Here is a 12,846-nt window from a genome sequence, read left to right as displayed (position 1 = left end):
GCTTGGGAAAGAGCTCCGACGTCCTCGAGTCCAGCCTACCACCCAGCCATGTCCAGTCTTCCCTGAAACGCCTCCAGGCACGGTGACTCCACCAACCTGCCCGGGTTGCCCGTTCCAAAGTGAACTCCCGTTCCCCCAAAAATGGACGTCTCTGCGTTATGAACACTGTGCTCAGCACAAATCCCAACCAGCCGCTAGATACCGTGGATAAAATAACCCCAGCTAAAGTCAACGTGTTGCATTCGTTATTCCACACCACGGGCATCATGCGGAGGTCCCACACTCATTCTCCTACTTGTGAGAACACTCCTTCGCCCATGTCAACCAGGGCCTCTGCTACGCAGCCTGACAGGATGGATTTCATCAGCTTAAAATCTTAAGTTAGATACTAAAAATTTTAGGTTGGATATTAGGCAGAAGTTCTTCTTCCAGAGTGGTTGGGTGCTGGAACAGGATCCCCAGTAAAGTGGTCACAGCACCAGCCTGATAAAGCTCAATAAATGTTTGGGGAACATTCTCAGGCACATGATGTGGCTCTGGGGATGTCCTCTACATGTCCATGAGTTGGACTTGATGATTCTTGTGAGTCCCTTCCAACTCAGGATATTCTGTGATTCTTCCAAGCCACATATGACGGCAGAGGCTAGAATGCATGTTGCAGGGGGAATAAAAGGCTCACCACCCCTCAGCAAACACTGCAGATGCTGCTGCCCCTCAGAGCAAGACCTTGCCTCGGTTCACGTCTCAGTGAAGGTGGGGTTTGCCCCCGGAAGAAACACCAACGTGGAACCAATCACTTGTAAAAACACAAAACACTAATTGTTTCTTTGGGTGCAGGTGGCTGCGCTACAGCCCACACATCCTCCAGGTCAGGCCCAGAATACCACGTACTGGTACACTTGAGCACTTCAAACAAAACAAAACAAAAAATTAAAAAAATAGGCTGCAACAAACATCACCTGCAAAGTTGTTGACATCTAATTTGCATACGGGATAATGATGTGTGACTCAGCCCTGGTCACACTGCGAGTGCGTGGTGATGCCAGAAATAGCTGCTCCAGATGCCTTGGCCTGAGCATGAACCACAGAGCAAGCGTGTTTCCCATGAGGGGGCAGTTTCCTATCCCCAGCTCCCAGCTCCACATTATTTTACCAGCAGCTCGTGCTGACTGAAGGCCTGTGGAGGAGAATTAATGAGCTGCGTGCTCTGGTCCTCATACCCAGTGTTGGTGTGATGGCTATAGACTGTGCATATGTCCAGGGGGGGTTGTTCTGCCGTTTGCCACAAACTGAGCACAACTCGCTCAACATATTTGTTCGCTCTGTTCCCCTTGGAGATTTTGGAAGATGCAGAGCATGATGGAAGGGAGCCCAATTTGCTTGTTGGATGGGCTCCCTTATCGGTGCGTTGAAACAGCGAATGTGCAGGCTCTAATAAGTACCTCCAGAGCTGGGGATTGGAGCGTGATGGAAATTGTCTGCCCCCCCTCGTCTGGCCAGTGAAATCAAACAGCACATGGAAGGCACTGCTTTAGCATCCAACAGATAAAAGAAAGAATATGCTTTGACTTTCCTGGCCAAAATTTCCCCTCTCTCATGCTGTTGCACAATATGCTGCACTGGGCTCAGAGAATATCTGCTCATATGCTATATGGGCACATCACCGTAAACTTTCTTATAATTCTCAACTTTCATTTCGTTTTATTTTTTTAAGAAGCTGCTAGCTGTTACAGCTGAGGAGAGAGAACACCTCATCTGGAAACGGGTATTGCAATAGCTCACGTGCAGCATACAGTCTCTCTGTAGACATTCAATTTTCAAACAGCTGCAGAGGTTTGAAACATTTGTGCCCTGCCGTTCTCTTTTCAAGCTGTTTATAGAGTCCCTTGGGCATTGATTACTACCCGGGTAGCTCTCCCAGCTGTTTGAGTGCTTCCTAACCCACTTCAAGCAGAATTAGCTGGGTTCAAACATTTTAAATAGGAGCCGTACACTAACTGTGTTGATTGTGCCTGAAGTGGGTTAGGGAGCACTCAAACAAGTTGCTTTGTTAGCAGAAGCAAGGGGAGGGGTAAGGCATAGTAACATCTTAAGGTGTTTCAGAAGATGACATCTGTCTATAGTTTAAATAACACAGAGACAAGTCCATGGAGTACCTGGAACAGAAATTGTACTGTGAAACTATGATGACATATGCCAGCTGATGGTCTTGGAGCAATGGGAAATACAAAAACATTCGTTCATCCTGGTGCTATATTAAAAACCCAGTATGTAATGATTATTTAAATGTCAACAACAATAACTAGTTTCTCAGGTAGAAAAGGAAGAGGGAGACACCTGATCTAAGATACAGAGAATGATAGATTCTTCCAAATCCATCATCATGTGGCGTTTGGAGGATACTCTGGCCTCTCCCTTGGAACACAGCCCCTGTAATTGTCATTTCATGCTTTAAGCCCACAGGCATCATTATCTCCTTCTGCTCTCAACACCCTATAGGTCACCACAGTTGCTGAGTTTAAGCTGTACTGGAAGGGAAAATGGACACCCAAGGAGGTCTCAATTTGGATGTCTGTAGTGCCTGCCATGAGTTACATTAATTTAAGCTTTGTTGTCTTCTGTTGGTTTGTCTACACCCCTTTTCACTACAGCATCCAAATGCCTTCCAGGAGTGTATTAAGTGATGTGGCTAATTATCTGCCACTCTTTCATTTCACGCTCAAAGGCAGAACTGTGTAGGCAGGAGAGGGTTGGGGGTTTACATTTTATTTTAGGGGTTTTTATCTTAAAGTGTTGATGTTACTGTATGTTTACAACAAAGAAAGTAATCCAAGGGAGTAGAAGGTGGTGTAGCTTTGATAATCCTTTACTCCCATGAGAATTTATTCAGCACTAACAGAGCAGGTCCCAAGGAACTCAGATAACTTTGAAAATGCACAACTGCACTTAGCTACAAGAAGCCTGTATATGAGGAGGGGGTGTTTATGATGCTTTGTGTTAAGATGAACTAGATCGTGCATCTCCAAAGGTCATAGCACCATACCCAGCTATATCGTGTTGCTGTTTCAGGGAAGGGGTAATGGAAACCCAGCTTTGGTTACATTTGTAATCTGCTAGGATGAGACAGGTTCTTCAACAAAACAGATGCACAAGATTATTGGTAGCTCAGAGTCCAGGGCCATCACCAAATGAAGTAGCAGGTTAACCAAGAGTGTTTGCATGCCCTTAAAGAAATGAGACTACAAAAAAGGTTTTCTTTGTTTACATAACCTCTCCCCTGCTTGAGATCGGCTTTTCCTCCTTGCTGAGCTGCTCTGTAAGAGCACTCTGCTGTCTCACTGGTGCTGATAACACCTAAGATCTGCTGGAGGGTTCTGCTGCTGGCACTGTGGGTCTTCACATTGCCCAAACAACCTGCAAGCCAAATGCTCATGGTAAATTCTAGTTGAAAGGATTAGTGTCAGTGTACTGGACACTTTCAGAGAGCTCCTGAGAACATTCTCTTGCACTTCTACCTCCTCACAGAAAGGTCACCAATATCTTGAGTTGTGTAACTTGAGGATGAAGAAGCACTATCACATGTCCCCTGAAGTTTCTGTGTTGCCCAGCTGTCATGCTTCATCCAAAATAATGTATTTTGGGGTCTTTTGTAAATTACTTTCAAATCGAAAATATCAATTTTTAGATACATTTCCAGTCAGCATTCTTTCTTTAAACTTTGATTTTTGATGTGGAGAACTGCTATCATATCATATCATATTCAGTGAATTACTTTTTGAGTTCGATAAACTATACCCTCTGATTTTGTTCATTGTACCAGCCAAAACCAGTGCTGATACCTCAGTCACAAATACATGATTGAATTCCCACCTTGTTTTCTAACTATCAGGAGCCATGACAACAAAAAAGACTCACTTCAGAAGCTCAGAAGGCATCAGCACAAACTCCAGGTATTTAATCCCTTGATTGTCCTAAACTTGAAGCTGGTTTAAGAGCAGCTGTTTTGCAGTTGTCATCATACAATCACTTAGGAAATGTCACCAAGTAATAATGTTCACACACCAGCAATCACAGTGTGTTACTCAATCACCAGAAAGTAAATGGATGGAGAAGCTAAACCTTCCCCTTGGCTGCAAAGCCACCCAAAAAGATCAGTAACACAGTGTGAACTATTCATACCAAGATATATCTGTAAAGCACACATTAGTTTATTGCATATTTATACCTGTGCACAGATATTTCTAGGACCATTCTTCAGCAGGGTACTTCAGTCCACCTGCAATTTAAAGTACATGAGTAATCCCATTGAAAACAACAGAACCATCCATGTCCTGAAGTTATATGTCCTTTAAAGAAGTCTGCAAATCAAGGCCTTTAATTCCTGCCAAACAGACCTTAATATACTGTGGCAAAAAACTACAAGCTGCTTATGCAAGCAGCCTAAAAAAGTGCTTGCTGTCTTTAAATTATATCAGGGTCTTATGATACCAGACAAGTTAAAGAGAGTTTGGTTGATGGGGGACAGAGATGTATTTTGCAGAATAAGTGTCTTATTTCTGAGTGTCCTTCCTAGTTGTGCCCACTGTTGTGGAATCCCTTGGGTGCTTCATAGATCCATGAGGGAACATGGCCATTACTGGCACCTCTCTGCTCTAAATAAGTTTTTGTCTCCCAGCTAAATAATTTTCAGTGCTTCTCAAGTTCCTAAAACATCTCCTGTGTCTGCTTTTTCTGTGCTAGGTTGAACAGAATCAGAATCAGAATCAGATACTCCTGTTGATATTGTACTACCAGCCATGATCTAATCAACTACTTCCTACCTTCATCTTTCTATAAGCCACTCTAGATTTACTATTGGTGTGTATTTTCTTAAATTTTGCACAGTGACTTCCTACCTCCCTTTCCTGAATGGCCACTGTTAATTTAGATCTACTCAGAAACGTTTTGGATTCTATCTAATCTATTTTCTATTTATACCGCATTCATCACCATGGTAGCTGAATGCCTTAGAAAGTGCCTTTGAGGTAGAGGCTATGCAAAGCTTATTTTAAACCACTCTGATTCTTTGCCTTTAAAATTGAATTCTCACAACTTAATCTTACCTCAGCTGAGAAATTGCCCTTTTGCACTTTGCAAGGAACTGTCTGTAATTTGAAGCCAGTCCAGCATTTCGGACCCAGTGTTAGCTGAGAATATCAGCTGCAGCAGCTCTCACACCTATGTAAATAATACACTTATATTTTGATAGTTCTCATATTCAAAGAGAAATATTATGATATAGAACACTCATGATTAATTAAAGCAGCAGTTCCTCAAACATGAGCAAAACCAGTAGACTTGCAGTAAACTCGTGATCACTTTCACCATTGTTAACGTGCCCATCTACCTCAAAATCTGATTATTGACTGCACAGTCTAAGTCTGCATATCGAGGTTTATGTATATATTTATATATAATGGCAAAACTGTGTCACATGGTTTTAAAACAGAACACCCAATTTTGTTCCATGTACTCAGTTCTGTGTACTTTGTGAAGTTGCACCATGAAATCTGCAAAAAATTGCAGCTCTAATTTTGAAAAGAGTACACCAGAAGCCATATTTTTACATCATGGGATTTTGCACCTGCACTTCTGAAGAATTCTGGCAAGCAACAGAAGGTCTAGCCAGTACCTGGGGAGGAAGGTCTGAACTACTCCATTCATCCTATCTTGCTTAACAATCCCAGCAAGACACTAATGAATTGTAAATTTAAGGAAGAAAAAATAAGTCTGCCCATATAGAACATGGAAATAGCACAAAATGAGTTGTATTTGTCAAGTTTTTATATTAATTGTAGTGTTCACTTTCAAATTTCTCCTTTGGGTTTTCAGTTTGATGTTCTTAGGAAAAAAGTTTGTATCGTCTGATTGTTTCTTCCATTCCTCCAACAAACTCACTGGGCAATTTCAACCAGACTTGAGTCAAAGATTTTCAGGAGCTGTGTAAAAAAAATTGCTGAGAATGTTACAGGGAAGGGCCGAATATCACCCTCACAGAGAGATTGCAGCATCAGCCCAGCTCTCTTATTAAAAAACAACGAAATTAATAAATTAATAGCAGAGGCAACTTCCCAGGTGCCACTGTCTAAAGGACTATTTGATTATTTTGCCTGAAATAGCTACAGAAACCCAGCAAAAAGGCTCAGAATGCAGCAACACCGCAAGGAATTTGTCACTGTTGGAGCATGTATGATCTCCCAAATAAAAACCACCAAGACAGCGAGAGATTTAAGTTCATGCAGGGGTACTGCATGATTCAAACAATAACCTAGCTCCACTCCTGCTCTGAGAAATGCATCACCCATATGTGTGTGCTGAACCTCCTGTCCAATGATTCCATCCTCAAATAAAATCACCTGCAAGCTGAACTGAGCCTCTATTATTCTAGACTGAGAGCTGCACATCTCCTCTCTTGTGCCCTGAATGGAATATTTTCTCCTATTACTGGCTGAGTCATTAAAATACCATTCAGATAACTTTTATGCAATGTAGTTTTTATCAATATCAAACCTGCTCGAGTTTCGTGGTTTGCTAAGTTTCCCATGACACGCTGTTCATAAAGCGTAGATGTGCTTGTCACAACGATGCCGTATGAAACCTCCTCTGAGGCCCAGAAGACCTGATGGTAACAGAGAAATGATTTCTTCATACAGACCATGAGGCAAACAAGAGATCACAATAATCTGATGAGACGATCTCGACATCCTCCAGCCCAGCCTACCTCCACAGACATGTCAGTAGACTCGTTTGGACAAGCAGTTTGTTGTTTGTTTTCTTTTAAAATACATCAAATGAGTCGACACGTCAACAAAGCAACAACATATTTTTCCAGTTACTAAATGCATTTGTTAATCAGCCAAACCAGAGACACAGTGAAGCCTCTTTGTGATGAAGTCTTTGGTTCTCGAAGTCACCGCAGCACTGTCAAACACAACACAAACATCATTTTGATCTAATCAGGCTTTAAAAAAAACATTTATTGTAGCTGAATACAGCTGTTTAAAAATCACAGACATCCAAACTGCATGTGACAGGATCAGCCCCAGAGGCACAAAACAGGGTCTGACCAAGCTTTGCTGCTGGAGTAGGGCACTAGCTGGTCTGAAGCACCATTAAAAGCAACATGCCATTCCTCATCTCCTAAACCCCTGCTATTTAGACCAACTATCTCTCTGAATCTGTGTGTAACTTTCCTAAGCAGCAGAACTATTTTTAAAAAAGCTTTTGAGGAAAAACTTGTGAATTTTTCAGGTTGCAACAAGTCACACACCAGAAGGGCTCTGAGGCTGGTACTGGCACACAGTAATTGGAGGTGGAAACCCAGCCTTCCACAGAGGCCAGGGGCTAATTTTCTTTAGTTACATGAAAATCCTGGAATATTCATTCTGCCAACAGTCAAATGGGCTGCTTCATTCTCCAAGGCCTTTCCACAATAATACTCTGAAAAACTGGAGCTAGACCTTATTGCTAACCCAAGCAAATACAACTTTATTGGGCATTTGCATATTAAAATTCCCCAGAATCTCTAGCTGGACTTAACTCACTGCAAGTATTCATCCATTTAGCAGTAAAAATGCTGAGTGTGAGGTGTTGTTTTGACTCTTAAGTTCACAGGTCCAGCATCCAACAGCTGTGGTAATTGTCCATTGATTTACACCTTTTTTTCCTTCTTTACCTCAAGCACCATAAAGGTTTATGCAAACCTCAGCATTTCGAAGTTATATAAGCTCAGTGACTTTCAAAACTCATTTCCTTACATAATATATCAAGGGAAACCCATCTTCCCAAAGCAGTATTTTCATCTTCTCTGATATGGACAAATAATTTTCTCAAATATGTTTTGCTACTGCTTCCCCCTCAGCTCCTATATCTCCACTCGTACCTCTCTTCATCCAGCTCCATTTGTTTTGGGGCACTGAAACATTTATTAACTAGCAGACAAACTAGGCTTTTTCCACAAAGTACAGGATTTTGCTAACGAATAACAAAATGTTTTGATACTACTTTTTTTGATACTACTTTTGATACCAGAAGCAGCCCTCGTGTTCCGAGTCTCCCGTATCATGGCATCAGCGTTTGCGAAAACAAAGACTTTCAAAGTCTGTGGACAGCTGGTTTCACACACCACCTTCACGTACACCGTAGAGCAACAGGTCTGTTCTGCAACTGGAAATAAAAATACAATTGCAGCACCTGTAAACATATGCAAACCATTCCTAATCTTTGTATCTCAGCTACGGGCAGCCGTGACGGCTGCGGAGTGGGCTGGGGCAGATTAACCGAGTGGGTGGTGCTTCCATTGATCTCTTCACCCTGCTTGTTGTCCCAGCAAAGCAGATCAAAGTTCAATTAAATGTACTTACCCACACTACAAGCAGACCCCCAGCTGAGGCAGACATGTATGGCCACTATGCCATAAATCCTTGCATATCAGATTTCCTCTTGCCTGTACTCCCACTCTGAGAAAGGCTTGTAGCAACCCTTTAGAGCAGCTAAGGAAGAACTTCTCTGGGACTTGTGTGGGTGCAGTGCCTTTCCTCAGCTGGTTTTGTTTTGTTGTTTGTGGAGAGCTTTTTGCATAAATATCTGTCATTATAGCAGCTCAGGCTATCACACCATGAGGTTCAAAGTAAGAAAGACTATCAGCAGATGCAAGCAGTGAGGTGGAGATTTAGTACTAATAAAGCCTGACAAGAGGAGAGTGGGAATCACACACTGAAAAAATAAGCAGATGCAATCAAGCAGCTGCACCCTTTACAATAGAGCAAGTTTTTATCTTATCTATTCATTGCAGATGCACTATTACTTTTCCACTTAGCCAGGTACTCTGGCTCCCTCAGGAAAAGTATGGAATTGGCCTGAAAAAAAATAGGAAAGAAAAACGTTCATACTGTTTGAAAAATGTATCTGCTTCATAGTTTTGTAGATGAAATATGAGATTCTAATGTAATTCACAAGCTGAGAGTTCCATAGAATGAGGCAATAAAGATTATCCAGCAGTCACAGTCTGCCAGGCACTCTGCAGGGACATAGTCACTCCATCACTGCATCATCACTTTGTGAACCCTTCCTTACTTTCTAATGACAATGTCATCTCAGTGCACCACAGCCCAGACACCAGCATTTCTGCTGGGATTTGAAATGAGCAAAATACAAGAGGCGTGTTCTATATTGGCTTCTCCAATACAATTAAGTTTTTTTAAAAAAAAAAAGAAAAAAGAAAAACAAAACCCAACCAACCAACCAAAAAACAAAAACAAAAACAAAAAACAAAAAAACAAAAACAAACAAACAAAAACAAAAAAAACACACACAAAAAAACCCCAACCAAACAAAAAAAAAGAGAGAAAAACCACACACCAAAAAAATCAACCCCCCAAAAACCCGAAAAGAAAAATGAAGAGAGAAGAGAAGAGAAGAGAAGAGAAGAGAAGAGAAGAGAAGAGAAGAGAAGAGAAGAGAAGAGAAGAGAAAAGAAAAGAAAAGAAAAGAAAAGAAAAGAAAAGAAAAGAAAAGAAAAGAAAAGAAAAGAAAAGAAAAGAAAAGAAAAGAGAAAAGAAACTGCTGATTTAATAGCCAGAAGGTCAGATGCTCCCCATTTACATTACCAGCCAGTTTGAAGAACTCAAAATAGTGATTCTGGCCACTTATTGCAGGACCAAATAACTTCCAGAGGAACTTTTTGTATATATATACATGTGTGTCCATGTATATATGTATGTACATATGTACATATACCATATACATATATCAACTTTTGTCATCACTTTGGAATAAACCTCACCTGAGGTCTGAAGAAGAAGAAACATAGTGAACTCTTAAAGGCTGCCTCATAATTTTGCTTTCTGCAAAGCTCCCTGGAGAAGAGTGAAATAAAACATGATCTTAGTATATCCAAGTGAGCCTTACACAGGAGTTCACTGCTGAACAAAGGTGGAGATGACAACTCAGTCTCTGCAGCACACTCCCAGAATGTTAAAGACCCAGACTCTTCTTTCCCACAGCTTCCACTTCTCTAGCAAGATCCTCCAGCCATGGGAGTATAAACTGCTCAGCCCCACTCCTGTGAATCTGCTATGACAGCTGGTTCACTGAGCTGCAAAGAGGACAACGTTCAATGGGCCAGTGAGGAGCTGGCTCCTTAATTATGAGCACCTCCAGAAGGCAGGAATCTGGTTCCCACTCAGTGACTGCATTTTTCCCTTTAAGAGTCCATCTATCATTACCTACCTTCCTAGAGCTCAGTATTCTTGATCTGCAAGGGACAGAGACACCCCCCAGGCAATCCCGAGTCCAGCACCTGATCTCAGACACATCTTCATCTCATCATCTATCCCAGGAGCTTCTTCCTCAGCCCACAGGCTTCATCATCCCATAGATTCATTACAAACAAAAGGAGAGTTATTGCCTCCAGCACACTGACATGGCCTCTAAGCTATCTGTCTTCACTTGGAATCACTGCCTGATGGCCAGGAATTAGTTTTGAAGCATTATTTTACTTTAACCTAATGCCTGAAGCTACTGGGTATATCAAGTCCTTGGTTGTGTTTTCAAAAGCACTTGTGCAACCTCAGATCCCCAGAGTCACTTTCAAACTGACTCATTGAAAACACTCTCTTACAGCCTCCAGTTATCTCCAGAGGACAAGAGGTGAGTAAGACTGAAAAACAAAGGAAGTAAGAAGATATATATAAATGTATCTCTGTACGCAGTGATAACATCTAACATCACAAGAAAAAATTCATAGAAAGATATTTTACAAATTACATGAACCATTAAGTTTCAGAGTACAGATGAAAAACTCCTTGATATAAACCAAAGGATGTATTTCCCTTCCATCAGAGGATTCTCTAATGGTCCAGTGGTTTCTCTTATCAGTGCTTTGAACTAAATGGCAGTTCCTCTCTTTGGAGCTAGTGAGGGTCAAAACATGAAGAACTTTTATTTTAAACTGAAATATATGTCAAAGTAGAATATAGATTTTGATTGTCACTTGACAGTTTCTTCCAAATTACCCTTTGATGCCCAGTTTGGCACCCAGCACTTGTGAACAGGTTATTTCCTCCCCACCCTCATCAAGCAAACAGCCACAGGGCTGTCTTGTCTCCTTGCAGGTGGCAGGAAGAAGTCATCATGAAAAGGAAATCCTGTCATAGCCTGATGAGCATTATTTTGAGCAGCTTTGTCTGCTAAAGGAGTCCCTGTTCCTACATTGTACCTCCTAGGTTGGTGCAAATAAATCAGAACAGGGAGCTGAGCTAGATAACCCCCCACCTCTTCTTTTTCAGCCAGTTTTTTAAGTCAGATTAGCTCTCCTTTTGCACTTCACCACATGCCCAAATGCTTGTGCCAGAGTAACAGAAGGAGGAGTAAGAGAGTGGGAAGAAGTGGCTGGAAGTAGGAGGAGGTGAGGGAGCAGAAGGGACTTCTTCAGCTCTGAGGCCTGCAGCCTAAAAAAATAACTCCCTCACTGGGATCAAGAACTCCTGGGGTGCCCTTGTGAGGATGGATGTACTCACTCCTTGAAATGCTTCACTTGATGAATCTTCATGTACTGGCAAATACCTAATTTTCTGTAAGGGAGATCTGCCACTGAATGCATCATCTTCCAGTGGGGACATTACCTGTAAACAGACAGAGGGTTTCAGGCAACCACTGTCAACATCTCCCGAAGTGTGTTGGCCTTTGGGCTTTTGTGTCTCCCCAGCCTTGTCTCACCTAAAGCAACACTGTAAGCAGGCGTTCTGTTGCCTCAGATTTCACACAGCCCACAGCGCAATCACAGAACCTGCAAGCGGTTATATTTAGAATCCCACATTGTCATTACTTTCATCCTTCAAAACGGAGGTGGGGAGGGAAATTAAGAGCAGAGGCAGATGAGGAATGCACAGCTGGAGAATGTCAGCAGGCATCGGAGCACTGGCTGGGCCTGGTTCACCTCCTGTTAAACTGAAAGGGGGTGGGCGAGCCTGCAGAAAAGAAAATGGGCATTTATTTCTCCTGCTGTGGTCAACACCTGGCTGCCCCTGCAAAGACAGTGCTCTGGTAATCCTCCAAGCATCATTTTCTGTGCCAAGCCACTGCTGCCAGTGAGGAACAAGTGGGAACAAGGGAAAGGACACAAGTCAAAGAGCTGCCAGTGAGGAGGCTGCTACCTGGACTGAAATACCCCACAGGCAAAGCACAGCGAGACAACATGCCATAAGAACAAAAGGAGTGAGAATGAAAGGTGACAAAATGAAAAAAGAAACCAGTGGCACAGTTCGTTTAGCCATGTAGAGGTCAATGCATGGTCATATATAAGCGGAGATGCTTGTAATTAATGATTTAAATAATTTTTTTTGCCAATTCCCTTGGATGTGAAGTGGCATTTTTTCCCAAGACAGGATCCCAAGAGAAAGAGGGCAATATTGAAGATAAAGTCTGGATTCTACCTCTAAAAGATCCTTCCACAGTTGCTCAAATTTATCAGCACTGTTTTCTGTTCATGCTTCAGGCCCCTCATTTATGTCTCTGTTAAAACATGAGCAGAGTTGCTTCCAAGGGAAGCGAACTGACCTATTTGTGTTCCCTTTCACTGCTCCTAAGGCAGCTTTATTTAACTTCTCAGAGGCAGCTCACCTCTTGATAGCCTGGAGAACACTTGCTCCTACAGCTGTAATAATGGGTAAAATCAACCAAATAATGCCTTTATTTTTTTATCTCCATGCTACTCTTTACATTAATTTGTGGGGTTAGGGCTTATTTTAGTGAAGGCTTTGGCCTATTGGGGCTTTACCAATGGCAAGAGGTAAAAGTGAATAGAGA

General features: G+C 42.0%; 1 long non-coding RNA gene across 1 annotated transcript in view; it reads right to left on the bottom strand.

The window, feature by feature from the left end:
* Positions 1-12,846, bottom strand: part of LOC136358485 (uncharacterized) — a 1,172,843-nt gene that overhangs the window by 858,750 nt on the left and 301,247 nt on the right. The gene's annotated exons all lie outside the window — the stretch shown is intronic.

This window comes from Sylvia atricapilla, chromosome 1, assembly GCF_009819655.1.
Source record: "Sylvia atricapilla isolate bSylAtr1 chromosome 1, bSylAtr1.pri, whole genome shotgun sequence".
Classification (NCBI taxonomy): Eukaryota; Metazoa; Chordata; class Aves; order Passeriformes; family Sylviidae; genus Sylvia; species Sylvia atricapilla.
Note: the sequence above shows the minus strand (reverse complement) of the source record. Positions and strands in the feature narration are given on the sequence as shown.